At 31.9% G+C, this 27,830-nt stretch overlaps 1 protein-coding gene across 1 annotated transcript in view; it reads right to left on the bottom strand.

Annotated features, from left to right (window-relative positions):
- LOC129806147 (fibroblast growth factor receptor homolog 1) overlaps positions 1–27,830 on the bottom strand; it is a 103,292-nt gene that overhangs the window by 65,551 nt on the left and 9,911 nt on the right. The gene's annotated exons all lie outside the window — the stretch shown is intronic.

Here is a 27,830-nt window from a genome sequence, read left to right as displayed (position 1 = left end):
AATAATTCCCGAGTGCAAATGTTGTGGTGAGGAGCATGAAATGCGAAGTTGTTTGGGAAAGAAGATAATTTACACAATATGTATGCTGCGCACTTTGGGGTGCCTCTCTTGGTGGGACGCGCCAATAATTATAATTGATTCCTATGCCACCGTACGTTAAACATCATCGAAAAAATATTTATCTTATCACAATTTGCTCTTTTTTTTTGTGGTTTCACTTCTCTTTTGCTTTTCTTGACTTCTTGTTCATTTCTGCTGTTTCTTTCCCCACCACCGACCACAATTGTACTATTTATTGTTATTGCTATAACTATGTGACGATCATATGGATAACAAGCATTTTATTAAAATAACACAATCATAGTCCAAATTGCTAAGATAGCTGCTAATAAACACATAAAATCACCAATGATTTGCTATAATTTCCAAGGCCTTTGTCTAGCAATTAGGATTTTCTTCTCACTCGGATTTGTATCATTACAAATAGAACAAAGTAGTTTCACAATAACTCTAAATCAACAGGTTTTTTTCTTCTCTAATTGAATTGCCAACAAGTGAAAGGACATAGAAATCAAGAAACAATAGTCTTTTCTCCACATAAAACTTCTTACAAAAAAAAAAACAGAACAAAAAATACTGTGATCAAATTAAAAGAGTGCCTGTCACCCACAAGCAGTTCAATCAACTAGTATACCAATTATCTTAGCACAAGTGCGAGAAGTCGTCGACAGACAGTCCAACAAATACAGAGAGCAAGACAGTCCAGCAAACACTTATCACATTTACCGTGTACTTGTGATGGATAATTTGGGAAATCTTCTAACTTTTTGATAAGGCCACGATAAGAGGTGAGGTGTGTTAAATTCTTTTTTAGTGCGACTCTCTAGCGTATGTAGTACTTTACAATAGGCGATCACTTATTTCAAGAGAGGCTCGTGGTTATCCAACAATTTAGAAATTTGTTTTCTGAGAAAAAAGTTCATCAAAACAACAAGTTTGTTAAGCCTCAGTTGCACATGATTCTTTAGAAGTGTCTTGGCTAAAAGGTAAAACCGAGGACTCACACCCAGAATTTTCTAAAGACAAAAGACACTCGAAGATTGATTTCGAAAGCCAACGAAAAGACATGTCAATGGCTCATGACCATGTCCCATATAAGATTAATATTAAGATTAATACTTTCTGAACTGCGAGAATACCAAAAAAAGATAGCAAGTGTTTTATATTGCCTCTCTCTCGCGTTTCGCTCGAAAACTGACCAAATCACAGTTGGTACCCATGGAAAATTGCTCGAATTGCCTGTAATACGAATCAGAAAGCAATTAAAATTAACAGTAATATCTTACTCATCGTGTTACTCCACTAGAGTATACTCTTTCTTGCACACGTGATTTTTCATTTGAAATTTTGGATACTGTATACCTCTCTCTCCGGTTTTTCTTAATATTAATATTAATCTTACTATGTTATCACACTTGCACATTAAAATTTTAATATGATTCACATTAATTGTCGCTGGTGAGAGTCCAAATGTGTAATTTGCGTGTTTGAATAATTTTATATTCAAAATTTGATCTATTTGTTGATAAAAAGATAAACTTGGCTTGCAAAATTTGAAATAAATTGATTTATAGCATTAATGCGAAAAATTAATGCGATTTTCTCTTTAATTTTTTAATGTGAAAAATATTTATGCTTTAGGAAAATTTAAAATTATTTTTGCAGGCCAAGTCCACTTCTTTATCAATAAATTGAAAAACCTGAAATATTAAGTGACTCAAAATCACAAATAACATATTTGGACGCTCACAAGCGACAATTAATGTGAATCACATTAATATTTTAATGTGCAAGTGTGATAACGCCGTTATATGTGACACAACGGTCAGAATATAAAACGAAAAAGTCACGAATGGCCAGTTTTACCGGAGAGCAATTTAAAGCTGAAATTTTTCAAGCTGAGTATAGGATTTTTAAGATATGAAACCCTTTTAGGGACTAATTGACTTTCACCGTACTCACATTTAAGATTAATATTAATATTAAGAAAAGCCGGAAAGAGAAGTATATACCATGCAAAATTTCAAATGAAAAATCATGTGTGTTAGAAAGAGTACACACTAGTGGAGTAATACGATTAATAAGATGTTACTGTTCGTATTAATTGTTTTCTGAATCGTATTACAGGCAATTCTAGCAATTTTCCATGGGTAGCAACGATAATTCGGTCAGTTTTCGAGCGAATGTATTGCTGTCAACTTTGCACGCAGAGGGAAAATGCGAGAAAGAGGCAAGGTAAAACAATTGCTATCTTTTTTTTGTCATTCTCGCAGTTCAGAAAGTATTAATCATAATTACAGTGGTGTTTTTCTATTCATAACGTGTCGATGCACAGCCTTTGTGTTGGTTGAATTCAAAATCAATTTGTTTACATTTTGACAAAGTAAATAAAGCAAATTCTTTTCTTAGTAACTAATTTTTCTCGTTTTTAATTTTATTACTTTTATTTTTTCTGTCTCATATTATAGTTAAAATAACACGGGAAATTCTAAAAAAATAAAAAAAATAATAATTTATTAAAAGAAAGAAAAAAAAAACCATTAGGAATTTCAAAAAAAAATTGTGCATATTCAGAAAGAGAACTGTCAAAAAAAGTACCCAAACTATGCATATAGAGAGACACTACTGTATTAATCTTATATGTAACATGGTCATCAGGTACAGGTACATATAATATTCACAGGGAAGGTACATTTAGCTTTTCGTTATCCGGCACTTAGTTATCTGGGTTACAGTTGCCAAACACTGACACTTGATGTTTTTGGCGCATACTCGTGATACAAAATGTAACGAAAACGCATCACGAAGCAAGCATATTTGATGAATTTTCGAACAATGTGAAAAAGATGTAAAAGATGTAAAATGTAAAAGATTTTTTCCAACAGGCTTGCCTTTAGAGTAGCTTTGTCTCTTCGAAAGGTTATTACTGTACGGAACCACTAAGGAGCTGTTATGAGTGCCATTGCTTTGATTTTCCTCACAGCAAAACAAAGACTGACGTATATTGACACTCGAAACAATTTTAAATTCGAAGAAAAAAGTACTTCAGCCACCACACAAGCGATACATGAAGTAAAGATGTTTTTATCTTTGACTTTCGAAATCGATCTTCGAATGTCAAAATAATCAAATTATTCATCATTTCATTATTCAACTTGAATAATGAATATTCAATGAGCTTGTATTTGGTTCCACGGGGCATGGTCCTGACCAGGGGCATGACGTTTCCTATGTTTCCCATATATTTCTAGCGTGTCGAAAAAACTTTTGAGTTTATTACCTGTTTTTTTTGTCATTGTAGAATGAATTAGCAAATAATACAAATACGAAATAAAAGCTAAATTAATATAGAATAGGCAACCAAAAACCCCAAATTGACAACCTACGTAGTTTTGGAGATATCTCGTGAAATGTGTACGAAAACAGGAAAAAAATTACACTGAAACTGGTCTCATTTTGCAGAACTGTCACTCCCCTGTTCCTGACGACAACCCAATCCATGTATATCAAAAAATTATATTGCATGATTCCCTCTATGAAATATTGTGTCAGCAGTATTTCATCAATACACTTTAGTAAAAAGTTTTCTTTCCCAAATTTGAGAATAACTCTCCAAGTTCTACATTAAAAATACATTTTTTGGCAAACTTTTGCCTAAGTCACAAAAATTTTCATTTACATTACCTGGAGCACTCAAGCGGCAAATCCGAAAACTATATACTTTATAAATTGTCAGTTTATCTAGTAGACCCTTTTTGCTTTGAGCACTTAATATATGTATGACACTTGTATCTACAAGGATTGCTTTGATCTTTGAAGTGTGCAGCATGGCTTTTGGGAATTACCAACATTTGATGTTTCATAACTTTATAGGAACAACAAATAAAACGAAGGAGATGAATATTAAAGCACAATAACCCTCGTTGTTTAGAAAGTATGATTAATTTTGTACTCAGAAAAATATGCCTTTGATGGTTAAACAACTATGCGGAAATTTTTCTTTCCTTTACGCGGTATCTCTAGGCGAAAAAAAAAGAACCCTTTCATCATGCAGAACAGCGACCGACGTTGTATTAATATAACAATAAACATTCTCTCGTGAGTTGAAAACAAATTGCTGCTAAATTTTATATATATTTTTTTGGAAGATACTATATAACAGTATGGAGATCGTGAAGTGGTGTGAGAGGAAAATTTCAGGGAAAACAGAGATAAGACTGTGTTGTTCAGAGCTGACTTTTCTTAGAATGATAAGAGCCATAAAACTTTATCTCACTTTGCAATTTTAGATATACTTTTCAGATGCAATTTTATTGATATATTAGAGAAAAAATCACAAAGTCAAGTACGTAGTATCTGTATTCCAGTGGGAGAGTAAAGATTACTTGAATAATTGTGTATTACACTATTAATTAAATTTTATGACCCTCTCTTATGCTGCAAGGGAAATACATCGTGAAAATATACGTAATGTTACCAACGTAGAAATGCCAATAGATCATTCAAGCTTCGCACGCACCCTAGTTTCGAACATTTTATATTTTTCCCATATAAGGGAAAGGTACCAGCGATCGGCAGTGTTCCTCGGATCGTTAACTTATTACCATATTTTTGGACCAATCTCAAATGATTATTTAAAGATTTATTAGCTACTTTTTACCATTTAACTCTCACAAGAATGCAATGCATTAGTTCAAATTTAATTTACAAAACTATTTTTCTGTGAGGCACCTGATTAAATTTGTGACGATCCGAGGTACAGAGTGCTAAGTTGCAATTAAATCTATTTTTTTAAAAGTTATTGTAAAATTTTAAAATTCAAATTCACATTTATAGTTAAATGGATCACAAATAAACCGATTAGCATACACAAAAATACCAAATAATATTTTGAGACTTGAATTTTCAACTCAATATCGAGCATGTCTCTTAACATTCCGATCCGGGGTACTCTTCCCTTACCTTTAATGAACATGGGAAAAATATGAAATGTTCAAAGTTTGAAAGCCTTTCCCTAGGTTATTTTAACCAATTTTCTCTCAAAGAACTCTTTCTTTATAGAAACTTTTTTTTGTCCTTTACAAGAAAGTTTATTCAAACTCTCCAGAATTTCCATAATTTTTTTGCGTAATTTTCGCGCATGGATGATCATCTTCGCGATTTTCTCTCCTTACGCAAATTATCAAGGAAAATTTCCCTAAAGAAAAGGAGAAATTGCTTGCACGAGCTATTGTTGGCACTCTAACAAGTGGTTGAAAAATAATCTTGCAAATGTGTAACATCAACTTCAATCTACTTGAAGCTTTATAAATATAAAATTGCATTAATAATGCTTGAGGAGAGTTGAAGAAAGAAGAATACTAAATAACGAGTACTCATACTCAACAATGCATAATTTAAAGCAGGGTATTGAATGATATTGAACATTTATGAATATTGATGGGACCTTGCGTATACTCTTGAGAGATTTCATTATTTTTGGGAAATTTCCTATAACAACAGAATTTTGGAGAAAATGGAATGTTTTCAATACGCTTACCGTTATATCAACAACTTCGAAAGAAACATATATAATATTTATAATGAAACATAAAATAAACATGCATAATTAACCAAAAAACAAGTGCAAAACTTTTAAATTTTCTGGAGTAGCGCTACCTAAGTGGCACCGTATGACTAGAGTGCTCCTTGTAAAACCTAGTTTGAACAACTTTAATACTACGTAAGTAGAATGTTCCAGAGTATCAATGTGCAATGTACCAGAGCCTTGGACATCTATTGTGTCTTCTTTTTACATCGTGAACTTCATAGATAGAGAGAAAGCGGAAAGGAAGTTTTGAATTTTTTTACGTACACTGTTTGTCCGTTAGTCCGGCTGTATGTTTCTACATCTACAGGCCAAACGGTTAGAGATAGAGACTTGAAACCTTCGGGGTAAACCCCCATAAGTCGGTTTCCGCATCATTAACATGCCCCTCATTTTTTAGAGCTTACCTGTGCGGGCATTTCGTCTATATACGAAAATACCGATAAATCGTTTCTAACAACGGTTTTCCCAATGTCAAGGATTAAACAGGGTCTAGAGAGCATATTTATCAACCCAATGATGTCATATTAGTGCTCATTGGAAAGGTCTTGGAATGTCTGACAAGTTTGAATCGGTTTCAATGTGGTATGAATCGGTAATGAACCGATTATGAAATAATAATTCATTTCTCATCCATATTGGATTTTAAGTCGAATAGTTCATGGCTTGTCGATCTGTCCTGAAACTGACTATAGTTTTGATGGGGATCTCAGTAGTGTCGCCAGGAGCCCATCAAGCCCTATAAAAAGTGAGAGAACATTTAAGTTTTTTAGCCATATCTCTCACAGATGTCGAAGGATTGTTCTTATATTGCATGATCACCTTTTTCCCCAAATCTTGATCTCCAATACCCCGATTTTTTCCACATCCAGGTTTCTGGGGCAGTGGTTTTACTGTCGAAGAATCACCTTCCAGACGGTCTGGCGTGATGTATTTGTGAGTTTTCCAAGGTCGGCGTAATTGATTCCAGGATTTTTAGATACGTGTACACGATCAGTTCCCTTCTCTTTTCCATTATTATTTCGTATCTCAGTGAAAAACGAACAGAATTTGATGAGAGTTTCTCCACGAAAATGCGGAGCTAGTGCCATCTCTCATAAAAATATCAAATCATTTGGAACAATTTTATCGTGGACACGCTTTAATGACGCTCTATTATTACTGTTTTTCTAAGAATAAGATTTGTTCAATGTTGAATTGACAAACTCTAAAATACAAAGTAAGCTGTGAGTCTCCCATTTCAATTGAATGGGAATTTAATAAATGAATTCTGAGGAATTTAATTAAAATTCCTATCAAAGTTTCTTTATTAAAATTATTTACTATCATTCACCTAGATTCGGATATATATCAAATTAAGTCAATATAAAGAAATATATATAAGTATACCTCCTGATATTGCATTCCATCACAAAGCCTGAAGGGCAATATTTGTTGTGCACTTTGTCAATAATAGCCTTTCACTATATCCCTATCTCAAATCAATCACAATTTGTTTGTGAAAAGAAAAAAAAATAGAACACTTTTCCTAATGACTATTACTATTTGATTCTCAAAGACATAAATGTTTTATGAATCATAATTTAAAATTAAGAATTGACGAGGAAGAAGAAAATTCAGACATCACCGTTGACATTAATGCATAGTATTTCTGATAATGTTGATAAACGGCGACACTGTTGTGATAACACCACATACTTTGTGACAAGATGGAATTCCCAAAATGCTACGATCTTGACTTTTGCACTCTTTCTTGAAGGAATAGTCAGGTATAAGTAATGAGAAAAATCTTGTTTATGTTTTGAATGTTTTCATTCACGTATTTCATCTTACACAAAAGAAAAGAAATCTTTGTTGCTATCACCACGTTCGCTACAAATTTTGAGTTTCTCTCATAAAATTATTCCAGGCATTTAAGCATAAATTTCATAAACCTGCCCACGATGCCCACCTAATTATTTTTGTCGTCTTGGGAGAATCTTTAAAATACAAATTAATTTTAAAAAATATGATTTAAAAATGTATTTCATCAATTTATGAATGAAAGAGAAGTATATAGCATCTTCTTTGCGTTGCTCAAACTCGCGTCTTCGATAACGTAAGGCAGAGGTGTGCAAAAACCGTTGAAACCGAATTAACGTCAAAATAAGTTTGTTATAGTAGCGTTTTGACCATTGACTTACATGTTTCATTTGACGTTTATTCGGTTTCAACGGTTTTTGCACGCCTCTGACGTAAGGGAAGGCTTTCAGGCTTCGCACACATTCTGGCTTCGAACCCTTCATATTTTTCCCATGTTCCTTTAATGAATCTGACCTAAATTGCAAATAGTGTAACCGTAGGGGATACTGGGGCAAAAAGTCACAAGTCTAGAATTTCAAAACGCATTATCTTCCAAAAAAAATAGAGGCCTCAATTTCTTCCTCCAAAGCCTCCAAAGACTTTCTTCAATGTCGTAAATTTTTTAGAATTCAAACGATAACTTTAGAAAATAAAAAAATATTGAAATTTTTAGCCCTATTTATTTTCCAAAATTGATGCACTGGTGAATTATTTCCAAAATGATTTGGATTCCTTGAATACGAAATCGGTATCTGTTTTAGCATTTTACAAAGATTCTTTTCTCTAGAAATCTCTGGAATGATCACTTGAGGTAAAAGCATTAACAGGTATGGGGCAAAAAGTAACAAAAATCGAAGCGATTCCTGATGTTTCACGGCGAAAAGAAACGTCATTGCCATGTGTTGCCATTTGTTGTATACAGCGATGGTGAAGAAGATTGGCTATATGGACCCGAATGAGTCCGACAGACTTACATAAAATAGAAAAAGAAGAAGTTCAATAATACGCACAGCCCAATGTATACACTACAGGATTAAAATTCTACCGAATTTTACTGAATCTAAGATATTACTGGATCTAAGTGTTCGAATTTCGTATTCCAAATGGTACGGAGTAGGGTGTCAATAAATCCTGACAAGAGTTTTTAAAGTATCAATAGGTGTTCCTTTCACCCTACTTAGATTATCGTGCCCATCATTCAGGACCAAGAAAAGGCTCTATTTAGTGTCAAGGGTGGAGCTAGGATTTTAGAAACAGGAATGGCCACATTGTAGGATTATCCCTTAAAGAAACCGTTTTTCTAACACAAAAAGTGCTTTCTCGGAAATTCTCAAAGTCAAATTTTCATTATTTTGAGCTTATTTAAAAATCAACCTTATAGCATCTTTAGGAAAAACGAAATTCACTTAGAAACTCTTTTTCGAGGAAACCCTGTTTTCTTTGCAGATTTTGACGAATTTAGACAAAAAGGTACAAAAACGTTTTCACGGTTTTCACGGATTTGAGTAGCTTTTTATAGAGGAAATTGCATTCGAAGCTGTTCTATTTAAAATTAACTATATGTAAAACTATATAGGGGAAAGCGCGCTACCTTCGGATGACTCAAGCTTCGGATAATTCATTTTTTGAATTAAAAATCAAATCAGAAAATGATTTGTGCTAAGCAAAATTCGTCCGAAGGTAGTGCGCTTTCCTCTATCGTTTATCATGATCCTAAATTACTTGCAAAGACGAGAACAGTTTCACAAAAAAAATCTCCAAAACGTCTGAAACATTTCCAAAATGGGCTTTTCTTCGGTGGAAATTCCGGTAAAATGAAAAGTTATTTTTTAAATGTTAAAAAATAAAAATTTAAATTAAATTTTTCAGCGGATTTCGTAAACTGAAAACTTGCTAAGATCACCAGAACTTTTCTTTGAAGAAATTCTTGAGAATTTTATGAAAATTTGAATGGAAAATGCTTTTTAAACCCCCTAAAATATCTTCCAAAACAAGATTGTAGCTTGTTTTGAGAAAAATCGATCAAAAATGTCGCCAAAATTCTCTTAAATGCCCATTTTGAAAATTTTAAAAATAATATTTTACACCAATTTATTTTTTTTATTTTTTTTTTAAAATCTTATGTCGTATAGGAGCCTCAAGGGCCTCTCTCTTCCCCTATCTCGCTTGGTCGGTCTATAGTGCTTATTTGGAATCGAAACTTGAATAATAAAAGGTCCGGATGGATAAAATTAAATGTCCTATAAGCTAAAAAAAAAGACGTATAAAATATTTAGGAAGAGCTGTTCAGAAGGCCCCTTCTGGGTATAGGCCCCGTCAGTGATGCCTATTTCCTACTCCCTATATCCGCCATTGAATTTAATTACATATTAAAAATTTATTTATCGGTTCATTACCGTTCAATTACCGATTCAATAATCCAAACTGATTCAAAAATGTCACTCATCGCGATTTCTTCCAAATTGAATCTACTATAATAATGCCAGTTCATTAAATCTTTTCTTTGAATAGGAATTTTCTACAAAAAATTGAACTGTATCAATTAGCCTCACCCACATAATTAAGTCTTCTCTTCTCTAAAATCTCTAATTGTAAAAAAATAAATAAAATAAAGATCTAACTGAAAATAGAAAGTGTTTCTGAAGCCATTTATTTGACATAATAAAAATAATTATACGTGAATCTCACACCAATAAAATGAGGTTCTCCAGAGAAGTAGAAAGTTGAATGTAAAGTTGCTTTGATCTCTATTTTTGACAAATTCCATCTTGTAGTAGACTTTTTGAGGCAGAAAGTACTATACAGTTACAGTGTATGTTTTTTGTGCTTTCATTGCTTTTTGAGGATGAGATCAAAAGACAGACAGCTTCAGCATTATATCATAATGGGTTATCTTTGAATAAAAAAGGGATATTAAAGCGTCCCCATACATTGCGGAATGCTCGAATTCGTAACTTAGATGCTATTGGTCAAAAGTGCGTTCACATCATTTACCATTTACCAGTTCAGTATCGATTTGAACCGATTCATAAATCACTCAAAAAACCCCATAAAATAGTTATAAGAGTAATAGAATTGATTTTCAGACGAAAATTAATTATCAGTTCATAATCGGTTCATTACTGGTTCACCATCGATTTGAACTGATTTATAAATCACTCAAAACATTGCCCAAAATATATCTCAGGAATAGTATAATTGAATTTCGGTTAAAAAAATATTATCGGTTATGAACCGGTGAAGTATTCGACTTAAAAGCTTATAGGGTAAAGGCTCATAGTTTTGGACAGTCTGCTTATAAGCATCGATGTTCCAAGTTTGAAGTACGATATTTTCAATACTGTAATTGATTTTTTGTCACTCTCTTTCCAGAAGGGTTGTTTAGAAACTTGACAAACTATTTATCGTCTTTTTTTTACTAAAATTAGTTTTAATATGATTAGAAATGAATTGATATGTTGAGGTGAATTTGACTCGAATTATGGACAACTTGGTTGTATATGTGGACAGCTAATTCGCCTCAAAAGGATGCCCATTGTTCTCCATTTCAAGAACTTTTCTTACCAAGTCCTCTTCCTGTTCATGTAGGGGAAACGTAGAATGCCACAAGAAACCCAGAAAATTGCTATATCATTCATTAAAGTGAGTTGACTTCAATACTCTAAGTACGCGCGGATTTGCGCATTCCTTTGCCTTTCCGGGAGCCTTTTAAGGCTTTTCTCAGTACACTGAGAGAAATCCAAAAAAATTAAAATAACATTCCGGAAATAATAATTTTACCCTGCAGTATTAATCCGTAAACGGTGTAAATATTACCCTTTTTAGGTATATTATGTGTTAAAGTTACCCTTCTTTCATGTCGATTTTACTCTTAAAAGGTGTTAAATTAACATTAAAAAATGTTGATAAATTTTTACACCCAAAAAGTGTTAAAGTTATGACGACAAAAATTAATCGCAGCCTCTTTTTTTCTCAGTGTACATCTCGTTCGTAGAGATGATGTTCCTTTATTGCTCCAGGCATTTGTCCAACCTGGTAATTACAAAAGCTAAAATTTCACGAAATTTCGAGAGAAAAACACCGGTCCAAAATAAGGACTATCACCTTACTGGTGAACCTCGTAGAAAATTGCCCATTTTTCACACGAAAAACGTTATTCACAAGGCAAATCTCACTTCAGGTCAAATGTACTAATCACCATTAACGTGAATCAACACAATGATCAATGAATATTTAATAAATACCACTGAAAAAAGCGAGGAAAGATTGTTAGTACTTCACCACAGCTAAATAAGACTGAAGTAAACACGATATTCTGCCATATTTCTCGTAAGCAATTGCTCACACTGAATTTTCAACAAAGCAATTTTAACTCAAATCAAATTTAACGTATTTAGTGTTAAAATCTTCGAAAAAGAACAAATATTTAGATATAATTCATTATTCATCAAATATTGGAAGAAAAATCCTTAATTTTAATCAATTTATTTTTAGTGTCTAATTTTACCCTCAAAGTGTCCAAATTCAGAAACTGTCCAAAATTATGAGCCTTTTTCCTATGGACGAGAAATTAGTTATCATTTTATAACCAGTTCATTACCGCTTCATAATCGAATGGAATCGGTTCAGTTTAACGAAGATTTCGATAAATTTCTAACGAGCTCAAAAATCATACCGTTCGGTTAAGAAATTACGTTCCCCAGAACCTTGTTAAAACTCTGAAATGGTAAACATGGTCTTGGAGGAGAAGAGGTAGGATGGGGGGATATGAAGGGCATGATAATGATCCCAGGATCGGCTTATGGGGGATACCAAGAAGATCCCACGTCCTTAACTTGAACTGTTTTAGCTCAAGGCGTGGTAATGGCCGGACAGATGGATAGACAGACAAACAGTGTAACGTCAAAAAACTCGAAACGTCAGATATTCAAAATTCTACCAAAATATAACTCATAAAAGGGTAAGGAGTCGAAACATATATACACACATAAATGACTAAAAGTCGACAGATTATATATACTACTCTCCCTCTGTGAAGTTCGAGCAATAAACAAATCTTTTATCATAATCTTCGTAAGATACAAGAGGAATCCCTTTCCTGTCTAGCAGAAATATACAATAGTCAGTTTTATTAGGTTCTCTTGCTGGTTCATTTATTTATATAGATTGAAAATAAATTTAGTAAATGTTTTTTTTTCTTGTATAGAAACTTATTAATACTAAACGATGATGATGAGAAACACTCTGAGCGTCCACTTTAGCCATTCATTGTAATTTAATTTAATGGCAATTAATTTGCGATGGATGAAATAGGTGTTTGCTGTTAGGGATGGGTATATAATGAAGATTATATCAATTTGTATCACACCATTTCCCTTCTAATTTTCTCAAGGGATGGTATTAATTATTTAATCACATTTGAAGACTTTACTGTCTGTTTAGTTTTAAAGAGGATTCCCAAGTTTTTTGATACAATTATCAAGTGAATTCACTTTATCAACGAATATGCAATTTTCTGTTAGTTAACAGGATACTAAATACATCAAATATCCCATAAAAGTAGCAACAGTGATTACGTTAATAATGCTATACGCATAACTTTTTGCTTTATTACCTAAATGCAGAATTTGTTTCCACTTTTCTATTAAATCGAAATTGAAATTTAACTTGCAAAAATCCTATGTTTCGACGACTCAGAACATAAGTCAAACAACTTGATTTTTTTACAAAAAAATCGTTTTATTCGCTTTTTGCATACATCTTTATAACCTCTACGTTCTCTGTGAATATTATACTTTTAAGATAATTACTTTCAAAGTTATAGAGATTTTAAATCTCAAAAATCTTATACTCTGCATGTAAAATCTCAGCTTCACATCGCTCTCCTGTAAAATTTGCCTATTGTGAGTTATTCGTTTCTTATTTTGAGCGGTCGGTTTTGTCATCTGACAACCCTAATTGAAGAATTGTTTGAATTAACTTAAAAGATTGTATTTCAGAGATATATCGAATATTTTATGAATATTTTCTGATAATTCTTTTAAAAATCAATTCTATAACCATATATTATTTTCTTCTTAAAAAGATTATACAATTTTTTTAATTGTAAATTATCATTTCATTGTATAAAATTTTATTAAAAAAAATAAAATTAAGGAGAAAAATAATAGGTCTCATATACGGTTAGATAATTCGGGTTTATTCCAAAATAACAAATAATACAACCCAAACTAAAAGTTAATTTGACTTTACTTGCCACAACTGTTCCTAATTCGCACCCGAATCATTCGTAGCTCCACGTTATTAAATTCTTATTTCCAATTTCCTTGATTGTTCAATTTCGTTTAAAACGTTAAATATTATTGAGAATTCTGTTTTAATCGTTTATGCTTTTACATAAATCTGTCTTTATGTATCTGTCTTATCTGTCGGGATTATGCACCTGACGAGATTATGCACATACAATTATGCAAGTTTGCCTACTTTTGGGAGCCAAATTATGAAATTATTTTTGAAATACGCCTGAAAGTATACTATTTTGTTTTATTTGAAACCGGGATACAATTAGCCAGGGGTAGAATTATCCAGTGGATTTTTCACGTTTCCCTTAAAATATACATTGAGCAAAGTATATTTTTTAATGAAACCAGGAACACATCCCCATATTCCCAGAAATATTTGTAAGTCTGATCCTGTTATCCTATAATTTAGAAGCATTTCTATAAAATGGGTATAAAATTGTAGTTTTGATGCTACAGTTTTTGTCCCAGCATTTAGTTTTCTGAGTTACGTTGTTTCTGGTTTAATAAAGTTAATTAAAAGATATTTTTAATTTGGATTATATTATCCCCTTTTTTATATGATAAACACTGAAACAGCCCTTGGGGCAGATGTAGCCACTCTTCCGTGGCGGGATAAAACTATCAATGATTTTTTACTAATATATGGATGATTATTAGATGAAAAAGTACTATTGATCTTCCAAGCAATATTGCCATTTGGATGAGCAATTTGTGAAATAGATTTTTTCAGGATGTTTGCATAAATTTTGCCTCAATTACAAGAATGACATAAAAAAGTCAGCTGAAGCCTTTTTCTTTAGGTTCAAGTGACATATTTAGCATCAATGGGTTTCAATGTATCAAGTGGAACAATATTTGGTACCTTCAGTTTAAAATTTCGTCTGGAAAACTGATGGCAATTAGCACCCCAAGAGTGGCTATATCTACCTAGGCCAGGGCACGTGTAGGAAATGTGTCATACTTTTTTCATTATCCTCTCTAGAAAATGTCAAGGATTTTAGAGCCTTGAACTACACTGTTTCATAAAGACAATATCCTAATGCTACTTATGAAACATAAAAACATTAGACAAACCTTATTATTTTGTCACAAATCATGCGCGAAAAAAGCTTCATTTGCTAGCCAAAAGTACCCCGGTCTTCCCTATGCTTATTATTCAGTTTAAAACTTTAAATTCTTTTATTGAGGTAAAAATTCTAAATATTCTAGTAATTTATTGAAGAACTCTGACTAAAAAGTATTGTTTGTTGGTGAATTTCTTTTAAACAATTGAATCTTTTTCTCTGACTAGGGTAACGTATGGTATTTCTGGACAAGGTGTTTTTCGGGACATAATATGGGTATTTTGGGACACACCAATTACTTTTAAGTTCTATATGAAATATTAAGCTCTTTACGTATCAGATAAACATAAAACTTCTGAAATTTTATTTAATTTATATTGTGAAATATGCTTGGATTGTGAGTGTCAAATTTCACTTTTTACAAGACCTTCAGAGTTTTCAATTTTGCAGATGTCAACACAAACAGTGCTTAGTTTTTTTTCGATTTAAGTCACTTTAATGGGCCATTTCCATTGAGAAATTTTTCAAGAAATTTTTTCAAAAAATTTCAACTCCATATGCAAAAAAGGGTGCTTTTATGAGAAAAAGTACAATTTGTTTGAAGTTTTTCGCATAAAAGCTTAAAAATAAGAAATGTGAACAGTTTTCTAGACTGTTCCTATGAGTAACAGTTAAGCAGTTATTAAGCAGTTATGAGTAACAGTTTGTTGTTAAGCCATTCATAGTGACATTTTTAAAAGAATATGACAGCTTATAAATATCTATATCACTTACAGGAAGTGCAGATATCGCTTAAAGTTTTCAGAATCGACAGTCGATACTATCGAAAATAAGTTATCATGTCACCCCTGGATATCATAAGGAACATAAATATTTGTATCGACAAAGAAAAAGATTATTTGAGAAGTCGTTAAGCTGCTTGAAACTTGAAAGTCCTAAAAAGTGTCCCGAAATATCACACGTTACCCTACTTCTACTCCGCGCCAAAATTGTTCGACGGCCTATTCATTCAAAAGAAATCGCCTGCAGGGCCTGCGGCTATGCAAATTTTCTCGATGCATAAAGCCATTTCGCGCGTTTTTTTTTTTTTTTGATCCCGAAAATGTGCATAATCCTGGGACGAATTGGTGATGTTGTAGTAGATGATGGAATACTTTGAATTCATAAAAATTGAATTAGGCTTTCTTTAACAAATGTGTCAGATTAATATTTCATTCGAGAACAGCTTTGCTTAAGAAAAGTATTGATAGTGGCAAAACCCAAATCCCACAATTTATTTATTGATTGACACCTGAATAAGAAATGATAGTGTGTATATGTCCTAAATATTATATAAATATTACATTTATTTTTTGAAATAGGTGAGCAATCTTCGGCCAAGTTGAACAAAAATTGACATGATTTGTAATATTTGAAGGACAAGAGAAAATGTTGAGAAAATTGGATTATATTACCATAAATCAGTACGTGATGATTCAATATAAACCAATACGAAAAAGATGTGTTGAAGTGGACTGAAGTGAATAAAAAATCTCTTTGACAAGTTTAATATTGAATTTACCTCCACGTTGAGAATATTCAGCAATACCTTTCCATACCGTACCACAAAAAAAATTCGCAACATTTTATTCAAGAAGGATTAGTTTGAGTGGATGCAATGTGCAGTAGCATGAGTTTACGAGTTAATAAATTATTGAATAATACTAAACATAAAGCATCCTGAATATCCACAGCTTCTTTGTTCAGAAAATTTAAATTACAGTTGTGTAACTTTTTCCACATTTACTATATCATGTTTTATTAAAATTGCATTTGTGCGGATTTTCCTTTAATCTTTTTCATATTATACGTTTCTCTTTTAATCAAACGTTTCTTTCGCTTCAACTTTTTTTTAAAGTTTTCTGGCTGAACAGTTACAACCCACAAACATGGCTTATTAAATTAAAAAAAAATTTTATTAAAAGGAAAGATAAACAAATTCGAGGTACAGTCGGTGTCAAAAGTTTGTTGCCTTATGTATATTCGGGAAACCAGATGGAAAAAACTATAGAAAAAATTATTATAGACAGTATCTCTTGACCCTTTAAACGATTTCATCTATTTCAACTTGTTTTAAATTGTCATTTTTAACCTAAATTACAAATTATCAAAAATCATATTATTTATTATTATTATTATCATCACATTTATATGTAAATATTGACAATTAAAACTTTAAAAATTCATGAAACCCATTATTTGCCTCTCAAATGACATAACTTTAAAAAAAAATCTGGATGACACGATATTTGTTGCGCGTATTTAACAATTTTAAGTGACTTTTCAGATAAGGTAACAAACTTTTGACGCATGACAAATAAACAACTTTTAGAAAACAATATTTTTGTTATATTAAATAAAACGAATTATTTGCTTTGAATTACATAAATAAGATCTACGGATTACAGGCTACTAATTTACAAAAACAAAAATTTTAAAAAGTAATTTTTCCTATTGTTCTTTCCACCTTGTCACCCGAACATACATGAGGCAACAAACTTTTGGCACTTACTGTACGCTTCTGTACAGGGAGGCTTTTAGACGTCCCACACACTCTAGCTCTCTGGCTTCAAACACTTCACATTTTTCCTATATTCCTTGGATAAATCAAAGTACAAGGTATATAAGCAGATAACATTCCTCTCGTTTAGTAATAAACTTTCCGATTTGAGAGCTCTCTCCGGTTGAGGTTTTTTCTGTACCGATTCGAAGGTATATCAGGGAGAACTTACCTAAAAACCCATTGGAAGTTCGAACATTTAAACCGACGTAGGGGGAAGTACCCTCCCTTCGAACGTTCATGCCTTGGAATAATGTGAATTTCTTTAATCTTCCCCAAGACATTTATACATAATTTTCACGTAATTATCAATAATTAAAGATGAGCTAACTAATAATTAATAGAAATATGTAAGTCTCTTAGGAAAAATAAAAGAAAATTCACATTATTCGAAGGCATGAACGTTCGAAGGGAGAGTACTTTCCCCTACTGTTGTTAACGTTCCTGCCCAGCGAGCACAGTTAGCAAAAAAATAGCATTTTCAGCATTTTTTTGCTGAATCGGTCTGCTGGCCAGTCAGCAGCTCTCGAACAAAAAGTGCTAAGCAAATACATGAAAATGGCACTGCTTAGCGCTCGCAGTGGATGATGGAAGAACTAAACACTGTCCGTAGATGGCGCTGGACACGATTTAGCGGATTTTCTCTTTCATTTTTTTTTCTTTTTCTCTCAAAATGAACTTGGAATTTCCCCTGATATTATTTATCAACTTGGGGGATATTATAATCACGATTTTAATTACCTATATTGCTATAGAATTTATGCTGCGCTATACTGTCTATAGAGAATGGTCAAAAAGCAGTATTAAACATACTCCCGACCAAAAAATCTTCATTTTTTTATTGAATTGCGTCATTATTTTCTTGAGAAAAAAATTTTATTCTGAGGAAATATTCAATCGGGGGTTATAAAATTATTCATTATTTATGAAAAATATATTTTTTCTTTTGAAAAAAGCATATTTTCCTCAATTTTTGCAATTAAATATTGGCATTTTCCCGTAACAGCCATCGATGTATTATGCTGACATTCGATCACAACTATTGTAATTGATCGCGAAACTGGATTTTTCTACATATTTAACTTATTTATGGTAAATAAAGTTGCAGAAGCATTAAAAAATCGTTTTAAAAGATGTGGCTCCCCTACTTAGTAAGTTCAATGATAGTTTTATAAATACTACAAAAAATTCTATTAAATTTTTATTAGACCAATGCTGTATTGGTCTAATAAAACATTTTTGGATTATAAATTTTTTGAAGCGCATTTTTGCGCAAAAAATTACTTTTATTATCGCGGTATAATAGCAAATTGACAAATTATTGTTTCTCTTAACACTGCATATATTCTTTTTTAAATCAAAAATTTATTCCGAAGTTTTTTCAATATTTCTCGATTTTAGAATTCATGAAATGTTAAAATATCTTGAAAATTCCCAAGAATTTCTTTGGTTATCAATTGAAATCAATCAATTGAAATAAGCGGACAAGAATTCTTGGTAATGCAATTTTAATTTAGGTCTATTATATAATATATATTTTTTTGTAAATGGATACATTTTTTTTTATAAAATTAAACAATACAAAAATTAAATTGGTCGGAAGAGATTGAAGAATACATATGATTCAAAATATATAAATATTATTTTTTTTAAATTTTTGCGAATTTTAATTTTTTTCCTTTATTTTTAAAGTCAAATGTGGTTATTGTAAGAATCATGAAATTGTAATAATGGAAAGGGTTTACATTTAGCTTCTACTCAATCCCGGAAACCTCAGCAAAGACAAAAACCAAATTCATAAAAGTCTCTCACTCGATTGGGGAAAAGAAATAACTTTGACTAATTGCCGCTGTGATCGCTAGTGTCACTTTAAGCCATTAAAGAATGTTAATTTCGAAAATTAAATTGTTAAATGATGAAAATTATGTTGAAAAAAAGTTTCCGAAATGCAGAACAGAACGACGAAGTCCTTGTTTTTTTATTCATTCAAATTAAAATCACTTAAAGCACAATGAAATAAAATTTAAACAATTTTTGAAAAATTCACTGAATTTTGCTTTAAATAAAAAAAATTTAAAATCTTTCACAGAATGCACCACGCTTTTCCTGTGCATTCTTTTTAATAAAATTTATACAATGTATTTTTTCCCAATGCATTTTCAATGCAGTTTTTCAATTTTTTTTTTAATTCAAAGAATTTTAAAGGAATTCCAGTGACAGTGTATGCAAATCGCATCTACGAATTAATAACGGATGGATTTTCTTAATAATCTGCCCAAATGAAATTTCGAGAAAAGTTTAATTATTCATTCAGAGATCAAAGTATTAAGTATTCTATAGCCGAAGGTTTTTTACCTGTAATTTGATTTGCCCCTATTATTCGATTATCAATTTTTCACAATATTGTTCACGATTCTAGAGGAAACATCGTATCTCTGTTTTATTACTCAATCAATGCTTCACATTTTTGACAGTTAATGTTTTTGAACTTTTAGTATAATAAATTGCTTTTTCAAAAACGAGTCTTCAAAACATACTTTTCCTTTGTAGCCTCTCTCAGTATAAAATCTAAAGGAAAAATTTATGCAAATCAAATTTTCTCTTAAGCAATAAATGGGAGATGATGGGGAGTATTGTTAGAACTCATACGGGAAAATCGTCTCGAGTTCCACTTATGATGCTCTCCACTTTAAGCATATTACACAAAGTTCTCTTTAATTTTTGGTAAAAGCTCACTTCACTATGCATAATTATAAAGTTGTGTTATGAGCTTTTTTAAATAGACAGATATTTTATCACATGAATTGTTGTGACAACATCAAACGCAATTGGGTTCTTTGACCAGTAAATACAGCAGCAGATTGGGCAGTAGGGGAATATGGGGTAGACTTGTATTGAAAAAGTTTCGACTTTGAGCTTTTTTCTGAATTGCGGCGTAATTAATTGAACCAATTATAAAATTTCAAATAAATTCTCTTGATTGTTGGAATTCCCTTAAAAGGGTATAAATAATAGAGCGCATTAAAAAATTTTGGTTTATTAATTTTGACAATAAAAGGAATAAATATGGTTTACCAAAAATTAAATTTAAATGAAATATTATTAATTAAATTAAATTAGATCTCGATTTAGAACTACAAAAATTGTTAAATTGTCATGTAAATTTTCCACAAAGAAAAATTACGGCAGATGGTGGACAGAAAAAAACACCTCTCCTGGTTCTATCTGTTTAATTCTTCACGACGTCAACGTTTTGAGCAGGGTTGGGCGATTTTTTTACATTTTAATTTAATTTTAATTTTTAATTTATTTCAAAAATCCACAACAATTAGGGTACAACCCTCTTACAATCGCGTGGCAAGAAAAAAAGAATTTAAAAAGAAAAAGGAAAAAAAACACAGAAAAAAGGAAAAAAGGAAAGAAAACAATAAATAATAGGAAGAGAAAAAAGAAAGCAAGAAAAAAATATAAACTAATAAGTTAAGCCCAGTTTGGAAATGTTTCTGAATCGCCCGTTGAGAGCTACGTGCCTCACGGGGAAGTAATTTTACATATTTTTTTTACATAGTAAAACAAAGCCTTTTACATGTGCTACATTTTTAACATGTAAAGTTAAAATGTAAAAAATGTAAAATTGATTGAAACCCTTCAAAAATCAAGTTACAATTTTTTTATTTTTTTCTCAATCAAAGATTTTGCTGTAATCAGTAAAATATTTTGCGGCTTTTCGCTATAAAGCTTGTTGCCTAAAATTCATGATGAAATTTACTGGTAATCCCAATTCAAATTTTCTACTACCCGGTTGAACCAATATAAATAGTAACCATCTAAACGATTAATAATCTTTGAACTTCTATATCTACATGCTCAGGGAGTTTTCCAATTGTTCTGTGGTTTCTGATAATCATCAACAAAATGTAAAAATCATTGAAATTAAGATTTATTTTCTGCTCTCTTCATAACGATAATTTGTTTTTGGATTTTGTTATATACCTTGTTCAAGACATCACATTCCAGAAAACAATGTTCATGAAGTGAATCAGTGTCATCTTGCTGATTCAAAGTGATTCTGCGGTACTGAATGTTTCTGTGATAATATTCTAAAAACCATTGTGCTTTATTATTAAAATGAGACTAACGTATTAAACAAAAATTCGCACAGAAATTATGATATTATATCGATTTTTAATAAAATCTGCACAGAATGCGAGTAAAACCGATCTAAATTGCTAAACATTTCGTTCGAAAGCTGTGCGGATTTTATATTCAATTTTAACCGTTTTGTGCTGCAGCTGTGCGTTCTTTATTTGCAATTTTAACCTTTTCGTGTTGAAGCTATGAGTGTATTACATACAAGTGAAATCATTTTAAGCTTAAGTTGTGCGAGATCTGAACATGAAGCAGTGCCGATTCTAGGAATTTAACTTAAGGAGTGCGAGTTTTATGCACAATTATGATCGTTTTTTAATAAAGATTAATTTAAAAATATAAATTGCGACATTATTTTTTGCGTTGTGTGCGTTTTGATTGGCTTTTTCAATACACAAAAACAGATAACGAATTCTTTATCAACTTTATCAAATCTTCAATTTGAAGCACTTTCTTTTAGTTTGAATTTCTGGCTAAATGATAATCAATAATTTAGACTATATAATCAATGTATTATATTTACATTGCAATTATTGCAAATGTTGCAAATACACAAAATCTCAAGTTCTTTTACGTGTCATTATATCAAAGTCTGTTGAAAATAACCTATGTAATATTACTATAAGATATTATTAAGAAGTATTTTTTTACGTTTTACAAATTGATAGATCAAGTCACACTATTTTCCTATTTGCGAATAGTAGAAAAAATTGTATTTTTATGTCTCACTGCTTTACATGTTTACTAACAATATTAATTTTAGTTCTATTATACGTTAAAGGTAAAAAAATCAACATGTTGAGGATTTAATACAGACAATATTCTGAAATACCTATCTGTGGAGGAAGAACGATTAATTAGAAAATAGTAACGTTATTTTACCAAAAAGAGCATGTTTTATTTGTACAAAATCGTTAACTTACTTCACAACAATAGGTTTTCATAACAAAATTTTGTTCATGGCTTTCCCAAGAATTTTTCATGATATTCCTCGTAAGCAATATCAATACTGTTATTGCTTACAGGAAATGATTAAAGGTTCAAAAATGCTTAATTTTCCTTTGTTATATTTTACATATTTTTTTACATGTAAAATGTAAAAAATATTTTACATGTAAAGGCACAACCCTGGTTTCGAGGATGAATGTCCTTTTCGTCAGATCTGTTTCAAGATGATGTAATTTAGCTTGGTAATTGGTCCAAAAAAAAATCCAATTTCAAAGCTGCCCTAATTGAAAGGTGCCCCAATTTTCCCTAAGTGATTTTTCCTCCTCTGATTTCTCATTAGACCGAAAATTCATTCGGAAAATTATGGTTTTCTCTACCATCATGTTACAGGTAAATGATATTAAATTATTAAGCTCACTTTTGTATAGATTTACACATTTTAGTGAAGAAGAAAGTATTCTAAGGGTAGTGCAGTTTCACGCAGTTGAATTTTCTCCAGGATTCATTTGCTAAACCAAACGTGAGCATAACGGCTTTTTTCCGCATTTTTGAATTTCTCTTATCCAAGTGGCCTTTTCCATCCAGTGGAATTGGAAATATCACTGGAAATCTGGCGCAATTGCGCGTCAAGTGTCACATAACCTCAATAAAGTGTGTAAATTGTTTTAACTGCGTGGAATAGCCCCATTTTTGGTTGTCAGGTAGGTCAGAGTGGATAAAAATAGGTGCAGAAACCAAGTTCTAGTGCCCCACATGTGAAAAGAAAACTCAATTTCAGATTGAGACATGATTTTGAGCATGTCCGGAAAGGTGGATGAAGAGACTGCTGCAGGAGCTCCATCACACAAAAACGTGGTTGTAGAGGATGTACTGCAGTTCCGAGGAGTGTCTTTCATCCCGGAGAAGCTCAAATGAGGCGTCCAGGTGTAGCTACAATTAAAATTCTACCATCCACGGTAAAATATTTGGGACTAGGAAACTCCCTCATTTGGATATGAAAACACCACGGCTTGAGGGACAAGGATCTACTGGTGTTTGTTCCTTGCCTGAGAGAGGTCTTACAGACTCGAGAGAATCCTGCCTGCATTCAGCAAAAGGAGATTTTGGAAATTGCCGGGAAGAAGCGACTCCGGAAAACATGTCATCTCAAAACACTGAGAGAAAAAAATGCAAAATTTCACAATGCAACAAATTGACAACTTTTTTCTATCTTAGAGGTCTCATATGGTATGTTTGATAGAGTCGAGTCCCCTGATTAAGAATATGCTTTTAATTTTGCTCAATTACGTCTCAATTTTTTTTTAATTAATACTTTTATATTTTTTCTGCTTTGCCTTACATTATTCGTTATATCTAAGGTTCTAGTAAACAGAACTTAAAAAGTGTGGGTTCTTTAGAAAGGTCATTAGTTGTGCTTTAACTTTGATTATTACAAAAAACTTTGCAAAACCACTCCTTCAAGGTGTAAAATTGGAGTTTCTCTAAAAATTATCAAAAAATGGTCTTAAATTAAGGTTCTAAAAATTTGTATAAAATAAACTAAACAAAATATTAAAAATTTATTAACACTAGGCGATAAGCAACACTTAGGACTACAATTTTGTTTATCTGAGACATCGTTCTCCAACCACTCTAAATGCCTCATTTGTTGGTTTTTGCAATTTTCTAAAAATATGAAATACCTATTTTAGAACAAATTCCTTAAATGAAATGTAAATGGATGTAAATTAAAATTATGTTGATGATCCCCCGATCGATTTAAAGAAAAATCTCAAGATTTACGTATGTTTCACGTAAGTTTTAAATAACATTTTAACAGTTATCATTAGGAAATTTGTTCTAAAATAGGTATTTAATATTTTTCAAATGACAAAAACCAACAAATGAGGCAGTTAGAGTGATCGAAGCGCGATGTCTTAAATAGAAAAAATTGTAGTCCTAAGTGTTGCTTATCGCCTGGTGTCAATTAATTTCTAATATTTTGTTTAGTTTATTTTATACAAGTTTTTATAACCTCATATCAAGACCATTTATTTTGATAATTTTTAGAGAAACCCCAATTTTCCACCCTGAAGGAGTGGTTTTACAAAGTTTTTCTGATAATCAAAGTTAAAGCACAACTAATGACATTTCTAAGGAACCCACACTTTTTAAGCTCTTTTTACTAGAACCTTGGATATTAAAAAATAATGTAAGGCAAAGCAGAAAAAATATAAAAGTATTAATTAAAAAAAAACGAGACGTGTTTGAACAAAACTAAAACCATATTCTTAATCAGGGGACTCGACTCTATCAAACGTACCATGTGAGACTTCTGAGACAAAACCCGTGTTGCATTGTGTTTGAGCCTGTTGTTAAAAATTTTATTTATTTAAAATTTTAATTACAAATATTCAAACTCAACAAATTTGGAATAAAAATAAATTTGTTAAGTAAATTCAGTGTTTTTTTTAATAAAATAAATTAATAAATAAAAAAGAAAAATGTTGTTCCTTTTCGCCTTGGTCATTAAAGATATTGCAACTTCGTGTGAGGAAATACATCTCATGGTTGAAGACTCTTTGTAAGGCGTATTTCTTTTTCTAAAAGCCATATTTTTACCCTTTTAAAGTGAGAGATTCTACTGCAAACTCTTTAGGTGCATTCAGGGAACTAACTGGCATAATTTTATCCCTTTCAAAGGTAACAATTCCTAACATCTATTATTGATTGCATTTTGATTGTTAAGTAATAAATTATCAGTTTGAATTTCTTAATACTTTAATTCTTAAAAAATCATTTTAGTCTCTTGTTCTATTCTCTGAAAAGATGCGACTTTCCGAAAGTCCCGCAATTCTCTGACAAGGAAGGTCTCGAACCGTGCGGAAGCCGGCCCTTATAAGACATTGCATTTTAAGCTAATTAGGGCACGACAAATTCAATGGTGATAGTCACTAATTTCGGAATTCATGGGGTCACCCGTTACAGGGGGGTATTGCGGGGGTGGTAAATCTTTATTTTGACTCTAGAAGCCAGATGGTTGGAAATATCGACTTGGGGTCTTCGGGTGACCCCCCTATAAGTTGATCTTAGGAATCTAAATATGACCTTCATTTTCCCCCCACCCCTCCCCTTCTCTTAAAAAACATGTTTTTTGGGATATCTCGAAAACTACTCGTCTGATAGTTTTCATTGTCAAATATGTTGTAGATGCTATCCAGACGGATATTTCGCCCATACATACCAATGACCTTGAAACATTCCTTCATGACATTTTTCAAGGTCAAATGTATTTAAAGCTTAAAAAATTACTTTTTTCGACAAATTTTATCAAAGTATTATTTTTCAATGACACCAATCGTTTATTTAATAATTATAAACCAATGTAAGCCACTTTAATGTCATTGACACGTTTTTGACATTTATATATACTACAAAACCAAATGTGATTTTAAAAATACGTTGTGTTTACCAACTTCTAATATTGGGTGATGACTGATTTCCTAAAGTAAGACATTATGGCAATGAAATTTTCAAGAAATTTATGAAATTTTATGAAATTTCATGAAATTTATGAGAATTTACTGGATAATATTTTACCGAGTACTGATTAATAATTTTAAATTTATAACAAGGATTATCGTTTGTAAATGAAATGAAATGGGACATATTAGGAGAAAACCAACTTCCATTACGACAATAATATATTGAATTTTAAGTATATAAAGATCTATATGCAACCATGAACAAAAAATGCTACTTTCTGGAAGACTTAATTTGAAAAATTATATATTTTAAAGTCATACTAGATATCTTTAGAACAAATATACAAATCAATCACAAAACGGTAAAAAGTATACTTTAAAAAATTGCAATTCAAGTATAAAACGATAAACAATGTGCTACAAACATTTAGCCGAAGTATAAAATGGTAAAAAAAAAACGCTTAAAATACGCACAGATTGAAACACAAACGGTAAATGCGCTTAAAATCACGCACAGCTCAATCACAAAATGGTCAATGTGCCTAAAATCACGCACAGCCTAATCATAAAACAGTAAATGCGCTCAAAATCACGCACAGATCAATCGTAAAACAGTAAATGCGCTCAAAATCACGCACAGATCAATGATAAAATAGTGAAAGCGTTTAAAATCACGCACAGGTGAATCATAAAACGGTGGAAGCGCTTAAAATCACGCACGGTTCACTCACAAAACGGTTAATGTGCCTAAAATCACGCACCGATCAATCATAAAACGGTGTAAGCGCTCAAAATCACGCACAGATCAATCATAAAACGATGTAAACGCTCAAGATCACGCACAGATGAATCACAAAACGGTGAATGCGCTTAAAATCACGCACAACTCAATCATAAAACGATGAAAGAGCTTAAAATCACACACAGCTCAATCGTAAAACGGTTAATGCGCTCAAAATCACGCACAGCACAGTCATAAGACGGTGGATGCGCTTAAAATCTCGCACAACTCAATCATAAAACGATGAAAGAGCTTAAAATCACGCACAGCTCAATCGTAAAACGGTTAATGCGCTCAAAATCACGCACAGCACAATCATAAGACGGTGGATGCGCTTAAAATCACGCACAACTCAATCATAAAACGATGAAAGAGCTTAAAATCACGCACAGATCAATCGTAAAACTGTTAATGCGCTCAAAATCACGCACAGCTCAATCATAAAACGGTGAAAGCGCTTAAAATCACGCACAACTCAATCATAAAACGATGAAAGAGCTTAAAATCACGCACAGATCAATCGTAAAACGGTGAATGAGCTCAAAATCACGCACAACTCAATCATAAAACTGTGGATGCGCTCAAAAACACGCACAACTCAATCATAAAACGGTGGATGCGCTTAAAATCACGCACAACTCAATCATAAAACGATGAAAGAGCTTAAAATCACGCACAGATCAATCGTAAAACAGTTAATGCGCCCAAAATCACGCACAACTCAATCATAAAACGGTGGATGCGCTCAAAATCACGCACAACTCAATCATAAAACGGTGGATGCGCTTAAAATCACGCACAACTCAATCATAAAACGATGAAAGAGCTTAAAATCACGCACAGATCAATCGTAAAACAGTTAATGCGCCCAAAATCACGCACAACTCAATCATAAAACGGTGGATGCGCTTAAAATCTCGCACAACTCAATCATAAAACGATGAAAGAGCTTAAAATCACGCACAGCTCAATCGTAGAACGGTTAATGCGCTCAAAATCACGCACAGATCAATCATAAAACGGTGAAAGCGCTT

The sequence above is a fragment of the Phlebotomus papatasi genome, chromosome 3, assembly GCF_024763615.1.
Source record: "Phlebotomus papatasi isolate M1 chromosome 3, Ppap_2.1, whole genome shotgun sequence".
Taxonomy (NCBI): domain Eukaryota; kingdom Metazoa; phylum Arthropoda; class Insecta; order Diptera; family Psychodidae; genus Phlebotomus; species Phlebotomus papatasi.
This window is presented reverse-complemented; position numbering and strand designations above follow the sequence as displayed.